The sequence below is a fragment of the Eschrichtius robustus genome, chromosome 3, assembly GCF_028021215.1.
Source record: "Eschrichtius robustus isolate mEscRob2 chromosome 3, mEscRob2.pri, whole genome shotgun sequence".
Lineage (NCBI taxonomy): Eukaryota > Metazoa > Chordata > Mammalia > Artiodactyla > Eschrichtiidae > Eschrichtius > Eschrichtius robustus.
The window spans coordinates 22704350-22729835 of NC_090826.1; the positions used below are offsets into that span (position 1 = coordinate 22704350).

A 25486-nucleotide genomic window follows, 5' to 3' on the forward strand; every position below is an offset into this window, starting at 1 on the left:
GATGACAATAGTAACATTAAGACTCTCTTCCAATAAAATGAACGTACTATTGTTAGAGATAAGCTAGCAGCATATGAAATACTTTATTGGCCAAAATTGTGGTATTTGAACCTGCAAGAATCATGGCAATGTTTTCAGAACTTGATAAAGCTTAGCAACCTGAATGAGTACCTATTGCTGAGTTCCTCTCCAACAAATTGTCTAACTCTCTAATACAAGAAATCATCTTCTCCTGGTTTACCCTTAATAAAAGCAACTAACTATGCACTGGTTAAATGATCAAGAGAAACTTGGCCAAGAGCCAGCTGAGGGGGGCAGCACAGCATCAGGACTACTTTTTTTTTTTTTTTTTAAATGATTTGCTAACTCCCCTCCACCCAGCTTCCTCCTTAACTCTTTTTTTTTTTTTAATTAATTAATTTTTTTTTTTGGTTGTGTTGGGTCTTCGTTTCTGTGCGAGGGCTTTCTCTAGTTGTGGCAAGCGGGGGCCACTCTTCATCGCGGTGCGCGGGCCTCTCACTATCGTGGTCTCTCTTGTTGCGGAGCACAGGCTCCAGACGCGCAGGCTCAGTAGTTGTGGCTCACGGGCCTAGTTGCTCCGCGGCATGTGGGATCTTTCCAGACCAGGGCTCGAACCCGTGTCCCCTGCATTAGCAGGCAGATTCTCAACAACTGCACCACCAGGGAAGCCCCCAGGACTACTTTTTAAAAACCATATGTGGTCCACGTCTCCTTTTCCCTTACCCACAAATCTTACCAATGGAAGAAATGGGAAAGGAAAAGATTGTTAACATGGTAACAGTTGTCCTAATGTTATAAAAGCAAACTATTTTCCCAGATCAAGTCCTATGAAAAAGCCTTATTAAAGATTATCAGTATGAACATAAGCCACCGCAATGAGAAGCCCACGCACTGCAATGAAGAGTAGCCCCCGCTCGCCACAACTAAAGAAAGCCCGCGAGCACCAACAAAGACCCAACGCAGCCAAAAATAAATAAATTTACAAAAAAATAAATAAAATAAAATTTAAACAGTTGATCAATCTGGAATGGGGGGAGTAATACACTCCTCCTTTCACACACTCCTCCATTCCAGATGGAACAGATATTTAAATTTTAAATATAAAATCATATACTAGATAAAATATAGAATATCTTTATTTTTTATTTATTATTTTTTAAAATTTATTTTTGGCTACGTTGGGTCTTCGTTGCTGCACGCAGGCTTTCTCTTGTTGCAGAGCACGGGCCCTAGGGCACGCGGGCTTCAGTAGTTGTGGCACGTGGGCTCAGTAGTTGTGGCTTGCGGGCTCTAGAGCACAGGCTCAGCATTGTGGTGCATGGGCTTAGTTGCTCTGCGGCATGTGGGATTTTCCTGGACCAGGGATCAAACCCATGTCCCCTGCATTGGCAGGTGGATCCTTAACCACTGTACCACCAGGGAAGTCCTTATTTTTTATTTTTTTTAAAGATTTATTTAGCATTTATTTATTTTATTTATTTTTGGCTGCATCGGGTCTTAGTTGTGGCACACGGGATCTTCGTTGAGGCATGTGGGATCTTTTGTTGTGGTGTGTGGGCTTCTCTCTAGTTGTGGCGTGTGAGTTTTCTCTTCTCTAGTTGTGGTGTGCAGGCTCCAGGGTGCATGGGCTCCGTAGTTTGCGGCACACGGGCTCTAGTTGAGGCGTACGAGCTCAGTAGTTGTGGAATGCAGGCTTAGTTGTCCTGCATCATGAGGGATCTTCGTTCCCTGCCCAGGGATCAAACCTGTGTCCCCTGCATCATAAGGTGGATTCTTTACCACTGGACCACCAGGGAAGTCCCTAGAATATCTTTAAAAAATATTCAGAAACCTAAACTTAACATTTTATACAAAAATTAACTCAAAATGGATCACAGACTTAAATGTAAAATGTACAACTATAAAACTTTTAGGAAAAAACAGGAGAAAATCTTTGGGCTCTAGCTAGGCAAAGAGTTCTTAGACATGACACCAAAAGCATGATCAATAAAAGGAAAAACTGATAAATTGGCCCTCATCAAATTTTAAAAGTTTCCTTTGTGAAAGCCCACGTAGAAAGGATGAAAAGACAAGCTACAGCATCTAAGCATGTACTGTCACAGAGGAGCCTAAAAAGACATGAAGACTAAATGGAAAAACTAAGATCTGAATAAACTATGGACCTCAGTTAATAATAATGTATCAGGGACTTCCCTGGTGGTCCAGTGGTTAAGAATCCACCTTCCAATGCAGGGGACTTGGGTTTCGATCTGTGGTCGGGGAAGTAGGATCCCACATGCTGCAGGGCAACTAAGCCCACGCGTCGCAACTACTGAGCCCGGGGCTTCCCTGGTGGCACAGTGGTTAAGAATCCGCCCACCAATGCGAGGGACACAGGTTCAAGCCCTGGTCCGGGAAGATCCCACATGCCGCGGAGCAACTAAGCCCGTGCGCCACAACTACTGAGCCTGCGCTCTAGAGCCCACAAGCCGCAACTACTGAGCCCACGTGCCACAACTACCGAAGCCCGTGTGCCTAGAGCCCGTGCTCCGCAACAAGAGAAGCCACCGCAATGAGAAGCCCGCGCACCGCAACGAAGAGTAGCCCCCGCTCGACACAACGAGAGAAAGCCCGCGTGCAGCAATGAAGACCCAGTGCAGCAAAAAATAAATAAATAAAATAAATTTAAAAAACAAAAAAAACTACTGAGCCCACGCACCACAACTAGGGAGCTCGTGCGCCGCAACTACTGAGCCTGTGTGCTCTGGAGCTCGCGTGCCACAACTAAAGAGAAGTCTGCGCGCACAATGAAAGATCCTGCGTGCCACAACAAAAAATCCCACATGCCACAACTAAGACCTGACGCAGCCAAAAATAAAATAAATAAATAAATATTAAAAATAATAATGATAATAATGTATCAAACGTGGTTAATTAGTTGTAATGAATATACTATACTAATGTAACATGTTAATAATGGAGAAACTGGGTACAGGGTATATGGGAACCCTGTACTATCTTCCCAAATTTCCTGTAAATCTAACACTGCTATCTCAGCAGGGTCTCCTAAATAAATAAATAAATGAATGAATGAATGAATAAATAAATGGATTTTAAAAACTGCTCTAGGAAAGAGTTTATTAAAAAAAAGGAAAAAAGGAAAAAAAAGACCAAATCACAAATACACAAAACAACAGGAATGAATCTTAAAATATTTAGGTGAAAAAAAAGCCAGTCTCAAAAGAATACATACTATATGATTCCATTTATATGAAATTTTAATATCTAATGATCTAAAAACAAATCTCTAGTGACAGATGGGGCAGAGATTGACTGCACAGGGGCAGGTTGGAAGTTTCTGAGGTGAAACATTCTATATCTTAAGTGGGGGAATGCTTACACAGCTGCTACATTTATCAAAACTCACAGAACTATATGTTTACAATGTATACATTTTATTGTATGCAAATTATACCTCAATAAAGTGGATTCGGGGGAAAAAAAACCAAAAACACGCAACTACTGTATGACCCAGCAACTGCAATCCTAGGCATTTATCCTAGAGAAATGTAAACTTATGTTTACACAAAAACCTGTACACGAATGCTCATAGCTTTCTTTGCAATAATCAAAAACTGTAATCAATTCAGACGTCCCTTAATAGGTAAATCATTAAACAAACTGTGGGGCTTCCCTGGTGGCACAGTGGTTGAGAGTCTGTCTGCTAATGCAGGGGACGCGGGTTCGAGCCCTGGTCTGGGAAGGTACCACATGCCGCGGAGCAACTAGGCCCGTGAGCCACAACTACTGAGCCTGCGCGTCTGGAGCCTGTGCTCCGCAACAAGAGAGGCTGCGATAGTGAGAGGCCCGTGCACCGCGATGAAGAGTGGCCCCCACTTGCCACAACAAGAGAAAGCCCTCGCACAGACACGAAGACCCAACACAGCCAAAAATAAATAAATAAATAAAAAATAGTAAAAGCCCTGTTTAAAAACAAACAAAAAAACAAACTGTGGTATATCCACATCATGGAATACTACTCAGCAAGAAAAAGAAATGAACTACTGATATGCACAACTTGGATGAACTTCCAGAGAATTATGCTAAGCAAAAGCCAATTCAAAAAGAGTACATATTGGGGCTTCCCTGGTGGCGCAGTGGTTAAGAATCCGCCTGCCAATGCAGGGGACAGGGGTTCGAGCCCTGGTCTGGGAAGATCCCACATGCCGCGGAGCAACTAAGCCTGTGCACCACAACTACTGAGCCTGCGCTCTAGAGCCTGCAAGCCACAACTACTGAAGCCCGCGAGCCACAGCTACTGAAGCCCACGCGTCTAGAGCTGGTGCTCCACAACAAGAGAAGCCACCGCAATGAGAAGCCTGCGCACCGCAACAAAGAGCAGCCCCCTCTCACTGCAACTAGAGAAAATCCGTGCGCAGCAACGAAGACCCAACACAGCCAAAAATAATAAATAAATAAATAAATAAATAAGAGTCCATGTTGTATGATTCCAGTTATGTAACATTTTTGTTTTTCTTGTTTTTTTAAAAATTAATTAACTAACTAATTAATTAATTAGGTTGCACCAGGTCTTAGTTGCGGCAGGCGGGCTCCTTAGTTGTGGCTCACCGGCTCCTTAGTTGCAGCACGTGGGCTCCATAGTTGTGGCAGGCAGGCTCCTTAGTTGTGGCATGCGAACTCTTACTTGCGACATGCATGTGGGATCTAATTCCCTAACCAGGGATCGAACCCGGGCCCCCTGCATTGGGAGCATGAAGTCTTATCCACTGCGCCACCAGGGAAGTCCCCTATATAACATTTTTGAAATGGCAAATTTTACAAACAGAAGACAGATTAGTGAGGTTGTCAGGGATTGGGTGGGTGGGAGGGAGGGAGGTGTGGTTATAAAAGGCAATATGAGGGGCCCTTGTGATGGAATTGTTCAATATCTTGATAGTGATGATGGATAAATGAACCTATAAAAAGTGATGAAATTGTATAGGACTTAGTACTCATACACATATAAGCAAACAAGTGCAAGTAAAACTGGGGAAATCTGAATAAGATTGTTGGGTTAAATCAATGTTGATATCCTGATTCTCAAATTACACAACAGTTTTGCAAAATGTTACCGTTGGGGAAAACTGGTGGTGCAAAGTGTACAAGGGATCTCTGTATTATTTCTTATAACTTCATATAAATCTACAATTATCTCAATTTTTAAAAATTGGAAAAACAATATTCTCAAGAATAAATAATATCCTTCTAAGGATGACTTTACAAAGCTCAGGAGCCATAAAAGAAAAGACTAATATGTTCAATTACACAAACATAAAAATGTCTGTATGGCAACAAACATAAAGTTAAAGAACAAAAGACAAGCTAGCAAAAATATATGCGAGATATATCAAAGGACTAATTTCTTTTATATATAAAAAATAACTACAAATCAGTAAGTACCAACTACCCAAAAGAAATATTGTGAAGAAATATGACAGTACAAGAAAAAGAAATTCAAATGGTTCTTAAAATAATGAAGTGATCCTTATTCTCATTCATAATAAAAATGCAAATTAAAACTACAAGGTACTATTTATTCCCCATTTGGCAATGATGAAAAAGTTTTATAGGGACTTCCCTGGTGGTCCAGTGGCTAAGACTCCACGCTCCCAATGCAGGGGGCCTGGGTTCGATCCCTGGTTAGGGAACTAGATCCCACATGCCGCAACTAAGAGTTTTTCTTTTTTTTTAAATCTTTATTGGAGTATAATTGCTTTAAAATGGTGGTTGCAACTAAGAGTTTGCATGCTGCAACAAAGATCCCGCATGCCGCAACTAAGACCTGGCACAGCCAAATAAATAAATTAATTAAAAAAAAAAAAAAGAAATAGTTTTATACATACTGTGTTTGAAAATTTTATGGAGAAATAATCATTTCATAAGTTGCTGGAGTGGGGGAATATAAATTAGTTAGAGGTCTCTATAAAGAGCTACTTGGCTGTACCCACCAAAATAAGAAAAGCATATATTGTTTTAATCCCATAGTTCTATTTTTAGCAATTTATATTATAATTGAACTTGTATGTGAATAGAATACTATGCATACAAGGAATTTCAACCTAAATGTCCATCAAAAGTGATATAGTTAAATAAACTAGAATATAACTATATAATGTAATAGACTGAAAAAGAATGAGACTCATGAAAATATTATGCTAAGTGAAAGAAACCAGTCACAAAAGACTACATATTGTAGGATTCCATTTACATGAAATGTCCAGAATAGACAAATCTATAGAGACAAAAAGTAGATTAGTGGTTGCTAGGGCTGAGGAGTGGGGGGAGAGGAATAGAGACTGACTTCTAATGTTTATGGAGTTTCTTTTAGGAGTGACAAAAATAATCTAGAATAGATTGTGGTGATGGTTGCACAATCCTGTTTGTAGCAAAAAACCACTGAATTGTATACTTTAAAATGATGAATTGTATAATATGTGAATGTCTCAATAAACCTGTTTTTAAAAAACGAGGAAGCTCATGAAATGACCTTCAAGATACACTGTTCATTGAAAATGCAAGGTTCAGAATAGTGAGGATAGGGACTTCCCTGGTGGCGCAGCGGTTAAGAATCTGCCTGGAGCTTCCCTGGTGGTACAGTGGTTGAGAATCTGCCTGCCATTGCAGGGGTCATGGGTTCGAGCCCTGGTCTGGTAAGATCCCACATGCCGTGGAGCAACTAAGCCCGTGTGCCACAATTACTGAGTCCGTGCGCCACAACTACTGAGCCTGCGTGCCACAACTACTGAAGCCCATGTGCCTAGAGACCGTGCTCCGCAACAAGAGAAGCCACCGCAATGAGAAGCCCGCGCACCGTCAGGAAGAGTAGCCCCCGCTCGCCGCAACTAGAGAAAGCCCATGCACAGCAACAGAGACCCAATGCAACCAAAAATAAATAAATTAAATAAATAAATTTAAAAAAAAGAATAGTGAGCATAGTTTGTTATCACTTATTTAAAAAGACACAGGGGGGCTTCCCTGGTGGCGCAGTGGTTGGGAATCTGCCTGCCAATGCGGGGGACACGGGTTCGAGCCCTGGTCTGGGAGGATCCCACGTGCCGCGGAGCGACTGGGCTTGTGAGCCACAATTGCTGAGCCTGCGTGTCTGGAGCCTGTGCTCCGCAACAAGAGAGGCCGCAATAGTGAGAGGCCCGCGCACCGCGATGAAGAGTGGCCCCCACTTGCCGCAACTGGAGAAGGCCCTCTCACAGAAACTAAGACCCAACACAGCCATAAATAAATAAATAAATAAATAAATAAATAAATAAATAAAAAAAAGACACAGGGCTTCCCTGGTGGTGCAGTGGTTAAGAATCCGCCTGCCAATGCAGGGGACAGGGGTTCGAGCCCTGGTCCGGGAAGATACCACATGCCGTGGGGCAACTAAGCCCGTGTGCCACAACTACTGAGCCTGCGCTATAGACCCTGCGAACCACAACTACTGAAGCCCGCGGGCTTAGAACCCGGGCTCTGCAGCAAGAGAAGCCACCGCAATGGGAAGCCCGGGCACCCCAACAAAGACCCAACGCAGCCAAAAATAAATAAATAAATATTTTTAAAAAGACACATAATTACAAATGTATAAATTATTCCTGGAAAGATACATAAGAAGCTGATAACAATGGTTGTCTTGAGGGGGATAGCAGAATGGTAGTACCTGGGTGGTCCATGGGACCAAGGTGCGAGACTTATCTTTCATTGTATACCCCAAATTATGTAATATGTGCATAAGTAACCTATGAAAAAAATTAAAATAAACTACTATCTGGTTTGTTTCCACCGAAGAAATAGGTAATACTGACCCCTATTCTTAAAATATAACAAAAAATATAGCAGTAGCAACAAAAATAAACCTTGACCTTTATCTCACACCTTATACAAAATAACAATAAATTAAAAACTGATCACAGACTTAAATGTGAAAATGTAAAATTATAAAACTTTTAGAAAACATAGGAGAAAATCTCCCTGACTTTGGGTCAGGCAAAGTTCTTAGATACAACACCAAAAGCACAATCCACAAAAGAAAGAAATTGATAAAGTGGACTTAATCACAATGTAACACTACTGCTCTGCAAATGAAAACAAAGACAAGCCTGAGACTAAGAGAGAATATTTACAAGTCACGTATCTGACAACTTGTATCCAGGATATATAAAAGACTCTCAAAATTCAATAAGAAAACAACTCAATTAAAAAAATGGGTAGGGGCTTCCCTGGTGGCGCAGTGGTTGAGAATCTGCCTGCCAATTCAGGGAACACGGGTTCGAGCCCTGGTCTGGGAAGATCCCACATGCCGTGGAGCAACTAGGCCCGTGAGCCACAATTACTGAGCCTGCGCATCTGGAGCCTGTGCCCCGCAACAAGAGAGGCCGCGATAGTGAGAGGCCCGCGCACCGCGATGAAGAGTGGCCCCCACTTGCCGCAACTAGAGAAGCCCTCGCACAGAAACTAAGACCCAACACAGCCATAAATTAATTAATTAATTAATTTTAAAAAATTTTTTAAAAAAAAGGGTAAAAGATCTGAACTGATCCTTCAACAAAGATATACAGATGGAAAATAAACACATGAAAAGATGCCCAATATCATTATTCATTAGGGAAATGCAAAATAAATCCACAATGAGATACCACTAAGTATCTATTAAAATAACTAAAATTAAAAATAAAATAAACAGACAAGTGCTAAAGAGGATGTGGAGCAACTCAAACCCTCATACATTTATGATGCGACTGTAAAATGGTACACTCTTTGGTAAATGGTTTGGCAGTTTATTATAAAATTAAATAGACACTTATCATATGACCCAGCAATCCACTCCTAGGTATTTACCCTAGAGAAATGAAAACTTACAGTCACACAAAAATCAGTATGTGAATGTCTATAGCAACGTTATCCATAATTGCCAAAAACTGAAAACAATCTTTCAACTGGTTAATGGATAAACAAACTATGGGTATATCCATATAATGGAATACTACTCAGCAACAGAAAGGAAGAACTACTAATACACACAACATGGATAATCTCAAATGCATTAAGCTAAGTGAAAGAGGCAAGACTCCAAAGGCTACCTGTATGAGTCCATTTACGTGACCCTCCAGAAAAGGCAAAGCTATATGGATGCAGAGCAGATCAGTGATTGCCAGGGTTTTGGGACTGGGGAGGGTGTGACTACAAAAGAGCAGCATGAAGGAAAATTTGGAGGGTGGTGGAATTGCTAGGTAACTTGAGTGTTATGGGGCTTACATGACTGTACACACTTGTCACAACTCATAGAACTGTACCCTCAGAAAGGTGAATTTTATGGTGTGTAAATTTAAAAATAAGTTTAAAAAAATCACAACATGATCAAAATGGTCCAAATTACCTGTTTACTGACAACTTTCATTAGCCCAATTGTAGACGATGCTGGTCAAGCACAATGGAATGAAGTGACCATAAATAACCTGAATTCCATTATGTAATATACCATGGTTGCCTTCGGGCTACTCAAATTTCTAACTCTCATTTCCTTAGAATGCCAAGAGGTAGGAATGTACTACTGAGTAAAAACAGAGGCATTAACTGTGGGACAGTTTGAGAGAACAATTATAACAGGAAACTCTTTACTAGCTCCTACTATGTGGAATTCATGTGCTATGGGATTCAAGAAGTCAGGAAAGTCCACACCCCAGTGATCTACAGTAGAAAATACTTAAATGATTTTATCAAAACAAGATAGCTTGGCTGGGAGTGCAATTAAATAACCAAGACTATCCTCCCTCCCCCTACCCATCACACTTAAACTGTAGTTGATAGGCTGAGGATGACAAGCTCTAATTGCTTTCCCTTTTAACAACCTTGTACCTCAAACAGAAATCCAGTTGCAACTCTATTATTATTATTGTATCAAGAGGATCTGATTTTTCAGAGAGTAGGAAAACGGGGGAGACCTTGCAGTAGAAGACTGTGGTCTTCTCTGGGAATCTGTTCTATTAACAGATTTTTTTTTAAGTGAAGAGAATAGGGGAACAGAAGACTGGATTGTCTTTTCTTTTATTTTGGACGCCGCACGGCTTGTGGGATCTCGGTTCCCCAGCGAGGAATTGAACCCGGGCCACGGCAGTGAAAGCACCGAATCCCAACCACTAGACCACCAGGGAACTCCCTGGATTGTCTTTAAAACCCTTTTACCTCTGAAATGTTTAGGAATTTATTATTTAAACAAATACTGGAGTAAAGGGGACAACCAGCCTGACAGCATAAAAGCCCTAACACTATGGTACATGACTTAACGATTTGGGTTTTCTACCTGGCTGTTTCTTTCCTCACTGGCTTGTAGATGTATCTAAACAAGCTCATGCTTCCCAGCCTAAATAAACCAAAAAGAATCAATTATATTGCAGTCTGTGAGACCTGAGAGCAACAGAAATGTGGGATTTTTTTCCCACTAGTTTGACTGGTTTGACCCTGTTTAGGCAACTTTGACTTAACAGAAAAGTAGTACAGTACAGTGGTTCAAGGGATGGACTCTGGTGGCAGTGTCTGGGTTCAAGTACCAACTCTGCCACTTATTAGCTTTATGTACTCAAGCAAGTTACCTAAACTCTTTATGCCTCAATTTCCTCATCTGAAAAATGGAGTTAATCATAAGGTGTACCTCATTGTTGTGACAATTCACTGAGTTTATGTATCTAAAGCACTTATAAGAATGTGTGGCACATACTAAGTACAATTAAAAATGTTTGCTAGTATTTTATATATGCTCTCCTCTTTTAAATCTTAGTGATAAAAGTTAGTATATTAAACCTAAAAGGTTGCACCCATCCTGCTATGTACTGGTGGCATCCTGTAACTATTCTTATTACTACAGACATTAAAAAAAGAAAAGTGGATTAAAAAACAAAAAGTAGTGGCAAATGGTCAGGAGGAGGCTGATGAGAGGTACTGTGGCACAGGGAAGACCCAAGTCAGTTGGGCTAGGTGTCATCCTAGCTCTGCCACTGAGTTATATGAGCTGCCTTTGACCAGAGTTTCTACATCTATAATTAGAAGAACCAGGCAAACTCTAAAGTCTCCTCCAGCTCTAACAATTAGTGTAAGATTTAAAATTAAGTCCACATGTACAGATTTCAAAGTTTGTCTTCTGCCTCCAAAACACCTGTGTCACAGTGCAGGCTATAAACACTGCTGATGTACTACCTCCAAAGCACTTTGGGGCTTTCCACAAACACCTTTGGTCAAAAGTAGTATGTTCTATGTTCACATCAACTTTAACACAATGATTTTCTGATCAGGTACTTACTTAGAAATCCTATTCTAATAATTCAATCTGTGTTAGAGCCACAAATGAGTGAAATAAGTAGTACAATTTGCAAATGTAGATGAGGATGATAACTCAGGAATAAACTACTATTAATTAAACCATCAAGTATTTTGAAATGGTGGTATGGCCATGCTTTACCTCATAATTTGGTGTAAGTTTTGACCACTTGCATTTAGTATAGGCACTTGAAAACAGTTTAGGCAAACCCACTGGGAACAAAGTTATTGCAGTTTCCCCAATCATCTAGTTCATGTTACAATAATTGTAAAGTTAATCCAATTTAAGCCCCTGTTCTTCAAATTGGTCTTTCTTGGCCTCCTAAATTTAAAATTAAATATGTCTTACTCCAATGTGAGGGAAAGTTCTATTCAGGTCCCATTTTTCTATCTTGAATATCTATGCTTCTTTAAAACACAGGAATTTAGTTCTCCTCAAATACCACACTACATGAATACCCTAATAAGTTACAGTACTTGATAGTAAGAGGAGTCTTGAGGAGGAGGGAGTGCTTTCATTCAATGCCATGCTTTGTATAACTATTACCTCTATCTTGCTGATGAGCAAGCTGAGACATGGCGAGGAATCCACTTAGAAAAACAGAAAAAAGTTTTAGTCAAACACAACTGGGTTTGACTATGGCTGGGCCACTTAGTAGCATGGGATTTCAGGCAAGGCACTTAACCCTTCTGCACTGATTTCCTTGTATGTACAATGGGACTAACAATAACTAACTTGTGGGGCTGTAAGTGATAATTAAATGATCTAATATTTGAAAAGTGCTTATGATGATATCTGGTTAGTCTAAGTTGTTTTTTTTTTTATTGGAGTAGAATTGCTTTACAATGCTGTGTTAGTTTCTGCTGTACAATGAAGTGAATCAGTATTTGTATACCTATATCCCCTCCCTCTTGGACCTCCCTCCCACCTCCACCCCCCCCCATAGTCTGAGTAAGTTTCAGTAAAAGTATTACTGAAGAATGAAAGTGACTGGTCCAAGTTTCTCCACCATCCTTATCTAAAAGCAGCCATCTTCCCTAAATGCTTATGCTAAAAATAAAGGGTACATTTTACTTATTTGTGACTTTCTAAATGACTTACTATATTGTTGAGGGGGAAGGAGCTTCATTTAAAGGTTTCCTAACTCGTAAGTGACATTCATTGTATCAATGTCAATACAGTTAACAAGACCCAAAATAAAATACTAGAATTTGTAAAAACTTCCCTCTTGAGTTTGAAGTTAGAGCAAAGATTCTAGAAGCATGTTTTCAAGGAATATTAACCAAGCATCTCCTATCTGCTATGCAGAGCAGGGTACTGTATCAAAATCATGATCTAATCAATCATTGCCTCACTGTAATCTTAAACCTTCTTTGGACTTTAGCCTCCTTATATGTAAAATACGAGTTTAAAAAAGATTATCTTTCCGGGTCCTTCCATCTCTGCCATCCTCTTTTTTTGAGATGCAGAGATCTGTGCTCAGAGTTGGGTGGAATGGGATTTAAAGCACTTATCAAGTATATAGCTGAGTTCAAACTGCTTCAACTTCCCAGCAGAGCTTCGCCAGAACGAAGCAGAAAACGAAGATGCTTGCAAGTGGGCTTCCTAGAGTGTATCCGACACAAGATAAGCCTGCCAAAAGCCAAGCAGGCAGCGCGAAGGAGTCGTCTTTCCCTGAATACATCCTTTACCACTCTAGATTCACACAATATGAGAGGGAAAAAAAAAAAAAAAAGGATCACTATATTTTTTCCGAACTCTCTCCCTTTCCCTTGGAGGCTGATCTCTTCACATCCATGGCCCCTTATACTCTCCGCTTTTAGGAGCTAGTGTCCTCACAGCCCCGTTCTCTCAGGTACTTCGGAGTCTCCAAACCCCGATCCCGTCCCCACAGAAGCCCGTCTTCACTGCCCGCTCCTGTTCTTCCCAAACCCAAGTGTTCTCTTACTGCTCCTGCCTCTCAGGAACCTAAGCTTCGCCGCCCTGTTTCTGAATCCTTAGAAACCTGGGTCTTCACTGTCCCGCTCCTACCGCTTAGCAGCCCAAGTCCTCACGGCTCCGCTTTTACCTCTCAGGAGCCCGTGGCTTCACGCCCCGTTCTCTTCCGACCCTCTCCTCTTAGGAGCGCGGGTCCTCACAATCCTGTCCCTCTCAGCCCACTTTCCCTCGGGTGCCGGCTAACTCCGTCCCCTTTCCCTAAGTCCCGCCTGGAGCCCAGGTCCCCACAGCCGCGTCTTCTCCGAGCCCCGAGCCCCTCAGTCCCGTCCCAAGAGCCCGATTCCTAACACAGCCCCGTCTCCTCCACAACCTGGCTCTTGAAACACTGACCACTGTGGGTCTGGGTCCTGACTCCCTCCTCCCGCTCTTCTTCCTTAACTGCCAGGGCCCAAGACTCACAGGCAGCAGCGTCTATCTCCCCATGACATGCGGAGACTGCCCCAGTGAAGCGCTCGTCTCAGCAGCCGGTCCGACTGCTCGGCCCTCCCCGAGTACTTCCGGCACCGCTCCCCGCCTCCAACCCGGAAACGCGCGGCTCTTCCGGCCGGCGGGCGCGCGCCTGGCTTGCACAGGCGCAGACTGCCCTCCGACACGTGGTCGAGATGCAGCGCCGTCGGTCAGCTCTGGCGGTTAGGCTTTTTCCTGCTTGATAGTGTGAGCAAGCTCTGCGCCTTCTACCCGGCGTTACGAACCCTGCGCTAGCTATTTCTCCCCGAAATAGCCTGTTGTATATATTGCTAGCATGACCGGTAACACGCCCTCGGATGGCCTAGAGGTCGCCATTTTTGGTTAGTGTCTTTGTCGTGATATGAGGACGGTAATATCTCCTGGGACCAACATTCCATAGATATCCTATTGGACCCCAACAGGAAAAACCTGGGGACAAGAGAGACCGGTTGTGGTTGTGACTTGGCAGTTAATAGTAACAATTGAGCAATTACTGTCTACCAGGAAATTTTCTATACACCTTACCTCCGATAAGTCAGTCATTTAATGATTTAAAGGAAACCTGTGAGAGGGACTTCCCTGGTCTTCCAGTGGTTAAGACTCCGCGCTTCCACTGCAGGGGGCCTGGGTTCAATCCCTGGTCGGGGAATTAAGATCCTGCATGCCGCGCGGCGCAGTCAGTAAATAAATAAATAAATAAATGAAACCTGTGAGAGACTAAGCAAGTTCTAACTAATAAGTGCAAACTCTCAACTTGAACTCAGAATTCTCACTCCGACCATTAAACTGATGCTTTCGGTTGACTGTCAATGGTGAGAACTGCTATTTACCCTATGCTAGATGCTAGGGTTGTAAAGAAGACCCGATTCCAGCCTGAGTCCCTTCTGGACCCCGGGTCCTCACACTAAGATGGACAAGAACCCAAGAGCCCACAGACATAAAGGAATGTACAAAGGGCTGGGACAGCTTAGAGTGAGCAGCAGTGTCAGCAGGAAAAGCTGCCTCCTACCTGGATTGGTGTAGCAACTTGCTCTCCCTGTCTTTATATCCTGCCATCCTCATCCCACCAAATTCCCAATCCACTCTTAACCCTGCCACAGATCCAAATTCACAGATTCCAGGCCCCTTCACCACTAGGCTCCAAGTTATCTTCCTAGTCTTATTTCTCTGCCACTGCTCTCTTCATTATCCTAAGGGTCTGGCATACCATTTTTGTTTTTGCACTCCATCTTTTTAAGACCCAGTTTACTTTTTTGCTTTTATTTTTTATACAATTTTTAAAAGGTACTCTCCATTTACAGTTATTACAAAATATTGGCTATGTATTTCCCATGTTGTACAATACATCCTTGTAGCCTATCTCTTACACCCAACAGTTTGTATGTCCCACTTCCCCACCCCTAAATTGCCCCTCCCCCCTCCCCACTGGTAACCACTAGTTCTCTAAATCTGTGAATCTGCTTTTTCATTATATTCACTAGTTTGTTGTATTTTTTAGATTCCCCATATAAGTGACATCATACAGTATTTGTCTTTGTCTGACTTATTTCACTTAGCATAACGCCCTACAAGTTCATCCATGTTGCTGCAAATGGCAAAATTTCATTCTTTTATATATAAATATAAATATATATCTTTTTTATTCATTCATCTGTTGATGGACACTTAAGTTACTTTCATATGTTGGCAATTGTAAATAATGCTGCTATGAACATTGTGGCGCATGTATATTTTCACATTATTCTTGTTTTTTTCAGATGTATACCGAGGGATGGAATTGCTGGGTCGTATGATAGTTCTGTTTTTAGTTTTTTGAGAAACCTCCATACCGTTTTCCACAGTGCACCACTACAGGTGGTAGGCAAGATAAACACAAAACTGTTAATAGTTGTTTGGGAAAAGCATTCTCACATTTCTGTACAATTAGCACATAGTTTTTATATTAAAAATGAAGTATACATGAATGATTCCATTTTTATGCCTTTCTGGAAAAGGCAAAACTACAGGGCCAGAAAAGAGGTTGCCAGGATTGGGAATGGGGGGAGGAGTTGACTAGAAAAGGGGACAAAGGAACTTTTTGGGGTGATAGAAATGGTTTGATTGATTGTGGTAACAGATACATGTCTGTTCAAGTTTGTTAAAACTCACAGAACTGTATGGTAAAAAAAGGTGAACTTACGGGCTTCCCTGGTGGCTCAGTGGTTAAGAATCCGCCTGCCAATGCAGGGAACACGGGTTCCAGCCCTGGTCTGGGAAGATCCCACATGCTGCGGAGCAGCTAAGCCCATGCGCCACAACTACTGAGCCTGCACTCTAGAGCCCGTGAGCCACAACTACTGAACCTGCACTCTAGAGCCCGTGAGCCACAACTACTGAGCCCACGTGCCACAACTACTGAAGCCCGCGCGCCTAGAGCCCGTGCGCCGCAAGAAGAGAAGCCACCGCAATGAGAAGCCTGCGCACCGCAAGGAAGAGTAGCCCCTGCTCACTGCAACTGGAGAAACCCAGCGTGCAACGAAGACCCAACGTAGCCAAAAAAAAAAAAAAAAAAAGGTGAATTTACTGTATATAAATTATACCTCAAGAAACCTGACTTTAAGAAATGAAATAGAGAAAATATAGAAAGCACGGACTATATTTTTAAAATAATTTTAATTGCACAAGTAATAAAATGCACAATAATAAAATAATCTTTATGCTTTTTAGAAAAGAGAACATTATAGGTAAATCTAAAGTTTTGTGTGTCTCTGCCCTCATCCAGATTCCCTCCCTCCTTTCCAGAGGTAATTGATATGTGTTAATAATACAAACATGTAGCCATTGAAAATAAAGCACTGGGTTTTGTGTGCACACGTATGCTCTTTATTACTGTATCATGCGGTACCGTATTCAACACCTTTTTCATTCAATTTTTTTATACCTGTTGATAAAGCGCAGTATTACTTTGTTTCCATTAATGGTGTCATGCTGTACCTTATTCTGCAACTTTTATCAGTCAGTGTTTTTTGATGTCTAATTCACTCCTTGGAAGTACAGCAGATGGCATTCCACTTTATGAACCCACCACATTCTGCTCTTTCGTTGTTGTGTAGGTGAAGATTAATTAGCTCCCAGTTTTTTGCTCTTACAGGGATCCGGTGCCTCCAGTGCTCACGTGCTGGGGCAGCTTCAGGGTGGACGGCTAGGAGTGGCACAAGTTTGTGCATTTTCAATTTTAACGGGGTGGGATTTGTGCCTTCCCCAGATAGGTACCCAGAGCTGCGGGGAAGCCGGTCTTGCAGAGCCCCAGACCAGCTGTAAGTCGTCACGGTTCCCTCCCACAAGCCCCTCCTCCCCGCCCCTCCCTCTGCACCCGCCGGCACCTTCCCAGCAAGCACTGCGCATATTTGCATATAACTCAAGTCTTAGCTTTTACTTTTAAATGAAAACCCCAAAATAAATGATAGAGTCTCCTTATGAAGCCTTCTCTCCGGCTCAGAAATTCCTGCAGTTACACCCTCAACTTCGGGAACTCTGAGTAGAAAATTGCATCGACTTTGTTTTCACGTTTATCAAAAAAGGGATTTGCCAACACTGCCACCCTGCTCTTAGCAGTGGGAGGATAAAAAGGGCTTCTGTCGTGAGTGACACACGTAGGGCAGCTCGTTTGTTCTTCGTGCGGAATCGACATCAAGAGATTTCGGAAGCATAATTTTTTGATTATTGGGCAGCTGGTGATCGTTGGTCCTGGCGCCCTTGTTTTTTAGTTGGGGTAAAAAAAGAATGCTTTATGTCGCTAATTAAAACAATGATGTTATATTGTTCTGTTTTCTTTTTGTTTTTCATGGGTGTGGTGTGTGTGTGGGTTTTCTATGTTCGCAAGCGGTGTTCAGTATTAAAAGCTTTTAAGGTTTGCGAAAACTGCTTTCACAAGTAAGTGGTTTAAGTTTTTTTTTTTTGAAATGACAACAGCGGGTATTTTTCCTTTTTCGCGTGTTATTTAGTTGAGACGTAAACAACGGAAGTGATATGTTTATTCGTGAGTGCACTGCTCTATGCCGGAAGAAAAACTCTCCGTACTCTTTGTAGTTGCTTATCTGCAGAAGTAATGGAATGATCATGCAGAACATATTTTGTTAAAATTTCCCCCGCTGAGAAATTGGGGTTGATGTATATACATAAACAATAATATGTATAAAACAGATAACTAATAAGAACCTGCTGTATAAAAAAAAATGCTTTCCCTTCCACCACATGTACGTATCGCTTTGTAAAGGTGTGCTGATGTTCTTTTACAGCTTTTGTCGTCTAGAAACGTAGAGGCAATACTTTAAAACACCTGTGAAATAGCCCTTTCTTATTGCTGATAGCAACAGCCTTTCTGGAGAGCAATTGGGGAAGAGACATAAAAATCTAAAACCTTCAAAAAAATTCGTGTCTAAGAATACATCCTCACATGTAAGATTATGTTTAATAGGAGATTTAGGGAATTCCTCAAGAGTTCAAGGGTTAGGACGGTTCGCTCCCACTGCAGGGGGCGCAGTTTAGATCCCTGGTCCGGGAACAGAGATCCTGCCGCCCAATGGAGCCAAAAGGAAAGAAAAATTTAGCTCCAAGGATTCATTAATTCTAACAATAAATGTATTGTGTACTCAGATATACTCAGTGGTCCCTTCATATCTGTGCAGGACGGAGAAGTTGGTTCCAGATTCCCCCGTCGGATACCAAAATCCGCACATATTCAAGTGCCTTATATTAAATGGCCTAGGGACTTCCTTCATGGCGCAGTGGTTAAGAATCCGCCTGCCAACGCAGGGGACGGCGGTTCGAGCCCTGGTCCAGGAAGATCCCACATTGCCGCAGAGCAAGTAAGCCCGTGTGCCACAACTACTGAGCCTGCGCTCTAGAGCCTGCGAGCCACAACTGCTGAGCCCGCGCGCCCAGCCTGTGCTCAGCAACAAGAGAAGCCACCGCTCTGAGAATCCTGCACACCACAACAGAGTAGCCCCCGCTCGCCGCAACTAGAGAAAAGCCTGCGCACAGTAAGAGAGACCCAATGCAGCCAAAAACAAAACAAAACAAAAAACGGCCTAGTGTTTGCATGTAACCTATGCACATCCTCCAGTTATATTTTAAATCATCTCTAGATTACTTATAATACCTAATACAAGGTAAATGCTATGTAAAATAGTTGCAGGGAGGGGGCAGATTCAAGTTTTGCTTTCTGGAATTTTGGAACTTTCTGGATTTTTTTTTTATTTTTAATCCATGGTTGGTTGAATCTGTGGATGCGAAACCTGGGGCTACAGAGGGCTGGCTGTATTATTTTGCTCACTTAACGAATGAGAAAACAGAAGCTCTGAGAGGCCCAGATCACAGAGCCAGAAAGTAGCAGTCAAGAGGTGAGCCCAGGTCTGAGAGGAATCCTTTGCTCTCACAGCACAGAATACCCAAGGAGAATGTCAACTAGAGGGGAATCTGTTAGAGAAGGAAGATTTATTAGGAGAGTGAAGCTTTTTTCGTTTTACTTATCCATATTTTCCAGTTTCTAAGGAAATATGGAGTACATGAAAAGATTAGAGAAATAATGAGGACACATAGTCACTGGAATACAAATGATGAAAAATAAAATCAGACTCACAAAGAAGCCAGTCACAGAAGACTATATATTATATGATTCCTTTTACACAAGATGTCCAGAAGAGGCAAATCTATAGAGACAGAAAGTAGGTTAGAGATTGCCTGGGACTAGAGTTGAGAGCAGGGACTGACTGCAAATGGGCATGAGGGATCTTTCTGGGGTGAAGGAAACGTTCTAAAAGTAAATTATGTTGCACAACTCTATAAATTTACTAAAATCATTGAATTGTACACTTAAAATGGATAAGTTTTTTGATATGTAAATTATATTTTAATAAAGCTGTAAAAAAAATCAAGGGCTAAAAGGAGAAAAGTTCACTCAGCTGGGAGCCTGAGAATATATAATCAGTTTATGGAATAAGTTCCCTACTTTAGAAACTTTGTTTAAAAAAATTATTTATTTATTTATTTTTGGCTGCGTTTGGTCTTCGTTGCTGTGCACGGGCTTTCTCTAGTTGCGGCGAGCAAGGGCTACTCTTCCTTGCGGTGATCGGGCTTCTCATTGCGGTGACTTCTCGTTGCAGAACACGGACTCTAGGGTGTGCGAGCTTCGGTAGTTGTGGTACACGGGCTCAGTAGTTTTGGCGCATGGGCTTAGTTGCTCTGCGGCAATGTGGGATCTTCCCAGACCAAGGCTCGAACCACTGTCCCCTGCGTTGGCAGGCGGATTCTTAACCACTGCACCATGAGGGAAGTCCCTAGAAACTTGACTTCAGTAGATTTCTTGTATTTTGAGCTTCTGTGTGTTAGCTGAAAACTTTCCACTCACTCATTAAAACGCTTTAATGGCACCTAACTAGCTTGGGTTAACATCCTGTAAATTTTGAGTGACCCACCACCTTCTCTGTTCTCAGGGCTCAAGCCACACTGGTCTTCTTTCGGTTTCTCCGAAGCCACTACTCTCCTCGACTCAGGGCCTCCAGAAATTTCTCTCCTCCATCTGGAAATACTCTTTCTCAACAGCCTGTCTTCCTCTCCCCTTCTCCCAAATTGGCTAACTCCTCCTCATTCTTCATATGTCAGTTCAAATGTCACTTCCTCAGAGAGGGCCTCCTTGACCCCCCCCAACCCTCACTAGGTTAGCTCCCCTACACTCTATTACACTCTTTCATAGCACCATATACTTCTCTGCAGAACATTATCATGATCGTTATTAATGCATTAGTTGCAAAGTTAATTGTTCAATATCTATATTCCCCAGCCAGATGTCACGTATGTGAGGGCAGGGAACTTATTTATGTCTTATAGACCACTTGAGTCCATGGTTTCTGGTGTAGTACCTGGCACATAATAGACATTCAATACATATTTGCAGAGCATTTCACAATCCATGAAGTTCTTGTGTATATACAATTACATTGGCCACTATTTACTAAGCACCTACTATGTCCTAGGATATAGGAGTAAACAAGATAGCGTGTTTCTCAGAACTCTAATGGAAAACTGATGAATTCATAAAAGTGCTAACAAAAGATCAAGATGAAAAAAAAATTTAATTACATGGGACTGAGTGAACTGATGAGGATGATTATAATTTTTGTGACTTTCTGTTTGAATAAAAAAAAAAATCCCACAAGGACTCAGAGGCAAAAAATATACAAATCAATTTTCACTGCAAAGTAAAGGAGCTGTTACAGTGGAGGATTACTGGACTGAATGTCAATATTACGACATAGTATGAGTGTGTTTCGTGTTTGGTAATTGCAATCATTGTTGCTTTTGTTGTGGTCATCCATTTACAATGCTTGGTGTCAGTTTATTTATCTCCTGTAAAAATAAAATACAGTGTGTGTGTGTGAAAAAAAAAAAAAAAGTGTGTTTCTGTCCATTCTAGAGAGTTGACTGTACTCTCCTATGTAGGACAAAACAGTCTTCTAATTTTACAGGTAATGAAGATTTCACCACTTGCAAGAAAGCAGCAGACCCTTCTGAAATTAAAATAGAATTACTTCAAATAATATCAGAGACTCCCAACAGGATAGGTTTACTGCAGGCGGGTGGGGGAAGGGGAGGTGGTTCAGGGAGATGGATTTTGAGAGGCTATGAAGCTTTGGTATTTTGAAGGATGGAGGGGAAGAGGGTGTCAGTTTGTCAGAAGAGAAGAGGAAGTTTCCATCCTTCAGATGGGCAGATGCCAGCATGGCTCCTCTCTTGAAACCAACCAAATCTGGTTCCTGAGATCCCCTATGGGTCCATATCTCGGATGTTGGGATCAGTGACCACTGATAAGAAATGAAGGTCACACAAAAATTGTAGTCTATACACTAACTGAAAAGGAAATTAAGAAAATAATTCCATTTACAATAATATCAAAAAGAATAAAATACTTAGGAATAAATTTAACCAAGGAGGTGAAATGTAGCCAAGGAGGAGTGCAACTTGTACATTAAAACTACAAAACATTGCTGAAAGAAATTAAAGAAGGCAGAAACAAATGGAAAGACATTCCATGTTCACAGGTTGAAAGACTTAATCTTTTTAAGATGCCAGTACTAGCCAAACAAACTGTGGATTCAGTGCAATCCCTATAAAAATCCCAATGACACTTTTTACAGAAATATTTAGAAAAACCCATCCTAAAATTCATTTGGATTCTCAAGGGACTCTGAATACCCAAAACACTCTTGAAAAAGAACAAAGTTGGAGGACTAAACTTCCCGATTTCAAAACTTACTACAAAGCAAACTAAGTAAAAATTTTGTGGTATTGGTATAAAAACAGACATATAGACCAATGGAATACAATAGAGAGTCCAGAAATAAATTGTGGCATCAAATGATTTTTGATAAAAGTGCCAAGACCATTCAATGGGGAAAGGACGGTTTTTTCAGCAAATAGTGTTGGGAAAACTGGATATCCACATGCAAAAGAATGAAGTTGAAATTTTACCTTAAACCACATACAAAAAATAGATCAAAGATCTAAAACTTAAGAGCTAAAACTATAAGGTGCTTAGAAGAAAACAGGGGAAAGGTTTTATGACATTGGGTTTGGTAATGATTTCTTAAATATGACACGAAAAGCACAGGCAACAAAAGAAAACATAAGTAAATTGGACTTCAACAGAATTTACAACTTTTGTGTATCAGTAACCACTAACAATAACCACTACAGAATGGGAGAAATTATTTGCTCTGTCCCAGACCAACTTTTCCCTCTTCTATGGTGTCACCTCCTGCCCATGCCAGAGGATGAAACTCTAGGGCTGCCAGAACCAGGCCTTGAGTGGAATCTGCAGCAGGCCTGCTGTGGTGGGACCAGCTGAAGAGTTCATGCCTGATCTGGAGGAGCAGTGGGCTCCCCTACCAGCCTGCTGTGGCCTTCCCAGTACGTGGGCCCAGGGCCCACTGTGACCAGAACAGCCAATTTGGAAGAGGAGGCGTAAATCCTTTTATTTGATATCTCTGGATTTGTAAATGTTGATAACCAATTAAAAACAAAAACAAAAACAAAATAAAACAAACAAAAAAAAACTTCAGGCATCCTCTGGACTCTACATTATCCATCTGTGAAGAGGTATGGCCTATGGGTCCCCAGAGTGGGCAGCCTCTGGTCTCTCTTCCCAGGTATCTATTTCCAGCCTGGAACACTGTCTCCAGCTGCCTGGCCAGCTACTAACTCTGCAATTTCAACATGTCCACAACTGAATTCATAATTTTTATCCCTATTTCCCCTTAGATTCCCATCCCCCATCAAACCTGCTTCTCCTCTTGTCTCCTCCACCTCAGTGAATGGCACCTCCATCACTTAGTCACCTCCAAAAGACCCCTCTAAGACCACCTCCTGAATCCCCACCGTCATCACCTGTTCTGTTATATTATAGCCAGAACCTCCTAATTGGTCTTTTGACTTCCTGTCATGCTGCCTTCTTTTTTTTTTTTTTTTTAATATTTATTTATTTTGGCTGTGCCAGGTCTTAGTTGCAGCATGCGGATCTTCGTTGCAGCATGCGGGGTCTTTTAGTTGCAGCATGTGGGCTTTCTTAGTTGCGGCATTCAGACTCCTAGCTGCAGCACGCATGCGGGATCTAGTTCCCCGACCAGGGATCGAACCCTGGCCCCCTGCGTTGGGAGTGCAGAGTCTTACCCACTGGACCACTGGGGAAGTCCCCTGTCATGCTGCCATCTCGTCTTCATTCTTTTTTTAAACATTTATTTTATTTATTTTTATTTTTGGCTGCGTTGGGTCTTCGTTGCTGTGCGCGGGCTTTTTCTAGTTGCGGCGAGAGGGGGCTACTCTTTGTTGCGGTGCGCGGGCTTCTCACTGCGGTGGCTTCTCTTGTTGCAGAGCATGGGCTCTAGGCGAGCGGGCTTCAGTAGTTGTGGCATGTGGGCTCAGTAGTTGTGGCTCACAGGGTCTAGAGCTCAGGCTCAGTAGTTGTGGCGCACGGGCTTAGTTGCTCCGAGGCATGTGGGAATCTTCCTGAACCAGGGTTCGAACCCATGTCCCCTTCATTGGCAGGCAGATTCTTAACCACTGCACCACCAGGGAAGCCCTCATCTTCATTCTTAACTCCTCCAATGGCCTTCCTTTCCCTTAGAATTAACCTTGTGCTCCTCATTGTGGTCTACAAGATCCTGCATGAGCTGGCACTGGGATCTTCTTTTTACTCCTTTTCTTTCTGTCACTCTGCTCCAGCCTGACTGGCCTTCTCCAAGTTCCTCCAACACATGGATTTCACAGCCTTTGCCTGTGCTGTTTCCCCATAGAATCCTGGAATGTTCTGCTTCCAGATCTTCAGCTGGCTCCTTCTCATCCTCCATGCCTTAGCTTCTGAGCCAGGCCTTTCGTGTTCTCACTGTGTCTAGTTATGTCCCCTCCCCAGTCACTCTCTCTCTCACATCTCCTTTATAGCCCTAACTGACACCTGGCATATCCTGTCCCTTGTCTATATCCACTCCCCTCCTCCCTCCGCCACTTCCCCTCTCTTTCTACCCAGCCCCCCAATGTATACACTCTGCAATAGAATTTCTATGAGAACAGAGACAAAATCTATTTTATTCACACGGGACTCCCAGCCCCTGGAACATTGCCTGGTACATAGAAAGCACTCAAAAATCTCTGTTTACTAAAGACTGCCTGCACTTTTGTGTCTACCTCCCCACCCCTCGCAGCTCACCCCACCCTCTGTATCACATTCTCGGAAGCCAGAAGCCACTAATAGATGCGGACTGAATCTGGAAAGGAGGAAGTTCCGCCCATAGGTGCAAAAAAAAAAAAAAAACTGGGATGAATCCAGATACAGTCAAGTGAATCACCTCCTCCCCACACCAGCCCCATCCACCCCTACTATCCGCCACCACCACCAAAGCAAAAGGCTGACTTGCTGGTTTTGGAGCCAGAGAGGACAAGATTCAAGTCCTGCTGGCTCTGTGACCTTGAATCAGTCTCTGTCTTGGCCTCAGTTTCCTCATCTGTAAAAGGAACACGATAATGGTACCTCATTCACAGGGAGGTTGGGAAGAGTAAATGTGGTAACCCACACTCACAGAGGGACTGGGAATCATACCTGGAATGGAATAAGCACTCAAGAAATGCCAGCTGGTATTATTATTATTATTTTTTTAATTTTATTTATTTATTTGTTTATTTATTTATGGCTGTGTTGGGTCTTCGTTTCTGTGCGAGGGCTTTCTCTAGTTGTGGCAAGCAGGGGCCACTCTTCATCGCGGTGCGCGGGCCTCTCACTATCGCGGCCTCTCTTGTTGCGGAGCACAGGCTCCAGACGCGCAGGCTCAGTAATTGTGGCTCACGGGCCCAGTCGCTCCGCGGCATGTGGGATCTTCCCAGACCAGGGCTCGAACCCGTGTCCCCTGCATTGGCAGGCAGATTCTCAACCACTGCGCCACCAGGGAAGCCCTGGTATTATTATTAATACTCCAACTGGCACCACCCACCTGCCTTTTAGAACAGAGCCCAGTCAGCTGCCTCCATTGGCTACAGGACCTTAGATAAGGCCCTCTCTGGGCCTCAGTCTCCCCATCTGTGACGGGGACTATTAGTAGCTATACTTCTGAGTACACGCTCTCTACCAGGCGCTTGGCATATGCACTGTTA

General features: G+C 42.5%; 1 protein-coding gene and 1 non-coding gene across 3 annotated transcripts in view; one reads left to right on the forward strand and one right to left on the reverse strand.

The window, feature by feature from the left end:
* Positions 1 to 13859, reverse strand: part of TAF12 (TATA-box binding protein associated factor 12) — a 31366-nt gene extending 17507 nt beyond the window's left edge. The window contains exon 1 of one of the 2 annotated variants that reach the window (XM_068537833.1): positions 13763 to 13859. The gene's annotated coding sequence lies outside the window, so the exon portion shown is untranslated. Of the gene's footprint in view, positions 1 to 13693 lie in introns of both variants that reach the window. The other variant, XM_068537834.1, reaches the window with a different exon arrangement.
* A 3554-nt stretch (positions 13860 to 17413) lies between these two features.
* On the forward strand, positions 17414 to 17547 carry LOC137763212 (U11 spliceosomal RNA). Its single transcript, XR_011073769.1, has one exon. It is a non-coding gene; the product is annotated as a U11 spliceosomal RNA (small nuclear RNA).
* Positions 17548 to 25486: the final 7939 nt, after the last annotated feature.